Source organism: Chiloscyllium plagiosum, chromosome 21 (genome assembly GCF_004010195.1).
Source record: "Chiloscyllium plagiosum isolate BGI_BamShark_2017 chromosome 21, ASM401019v2, whole genome shotgun sequence".
Classification (NCBI taxonomy): domain Eukaryota; kingdom Metazoa; phylum Chordata; class Chondrichthyes; order Orectolobiformes; family Hemiscylliidae; genus Chiloscyllium; species Chiloscyllium plagiosum.
Window position 1 is genome coordinate 17,577,293 of NC_057730.1, and position 1,443 is coordinate 17,578,735.

At 51.7% G+C, this 1,443-nt stretch overlaps 1 protein-coding gene across 2 annotated transcripts in view; it reads right to left on the bottom strand.

The window, feature by feature from the left end:
* Window positions 1–1,443, bottom strand: part of LOC122560579 (extracellular serine/threonine protein kinase FAM20C-like) — a 95,263-nt gene that overhangs the window by 63,565 nt on the left and 30,255 nt on the right. The window lies entirely within an intron of this gene.

Genomic DNA, 1,443 nt, shown 5'->3' on the forward strand with positions numbered 1-1,443 from the left:
CTGTAATCTCCTACGTCCCCAACATCCCTCCCTATCTCCATAACCTCCTGCATCTCCAACAACTCTCCCTATCTCTGTAACCTCCCGCATCCCCTACACCCTTCCATATCTCTGTAACCTCTTGCACCTCCAACAGCCCTCCCTATCTCTGTAACCTCCTGCACCTCCAACACCCCTCCCTATCTCTGTAACCCCCTGCACCTCCAACATCCCTCCCTATCTCTGTAACCTCATGCAGCCAAAACAACCCTCACTATCTGTGTAACTTCCTACGTCCCCAACATCCTTCACTTTCTCTGTAACGTCCTACAGCCCCAACATCTCTCCCTATCTTTGTAACCTCCTACGTCCCCAACATCCCTCCCTTTCTCTGTCACCTCCTACCGCCCCAACACCTCTCCCTATCTCTGTAACCTCCTACAGCCCCAACAACCCTCCATATCTCTGTAACGGCCTGCAGTCCCAACAACTCTCCCTATCTCTGTAACCTCCTGCACCTCCAACACCCCTCCCTATCTCTGTAACCCCCTGCACCTCCAACATCCCTCCCTATCTCTGTAACCTCATGCAGCCAAAACAACCCTCACTATCTGTGTAACTTCCTACGTCCCCAACATCCTTCACTTTCTCTGTAACGTCCTACAGCCCCAACAACTCTCCCTATCACTGTAATCTCCTACGTCCCCAACATCCCTCCCTATCTCTGTAAACTTCTGCAGTCCCAACAACTCTCCCTATCTCTGTAACCTCCTGCATCCCCAACACCCCTCCCTATCTCTGTAACCTCCTGCAGCATCAACAATCCTCCCTATCTCTGTAACCTCCTGCATCCCCAACACCTCTCCCTATCTCTGTAACCTCCTGCATCCCCTACACCCTTCCATATCTCTGTAACCTCTTGCACCTCCAACAGCCCTCCCTATCTCTGTAACCTCCTGCATCACCAACAGCACTCCCTATCTCTGTAACCTCCTGCATCACCAACAGCCCTCCATATCTCTGTAACCTCCTGCATCCCCTACACCCTTCCATATCTCTGTAACCTCCTGCATCACCAACATCCCTCCCTATCTCTGTAACCTCCTGCATCACCAACAGCCTTCCATATCTCTGTAACCTCCTAAAGCCCCAACAACTCTCCCTATCTCTGTAACCTCCTGCATCCCCAACACCACTCCCTATCTCTGTAACCTCCTGCACCTCCAACAACGCTCCCTATCTCTGTAACCTCCTATGTCCCCAACATCCCTCCATATCTCTGTAACCTCTCACAGCCCCAACACCTCTCCCTATCTCTGTAATCTCTTGCAACTCCAACAACCCTCCCTATCTCTGTAACCTCCTGCAGTCCCAACAACCCTCCCTATCTCTGTAACCTCCTACAGCCCCAACAACTCTCCATATCTCTGTAACCTCTCACAGCCCCAACATCTCTCCCTGTCT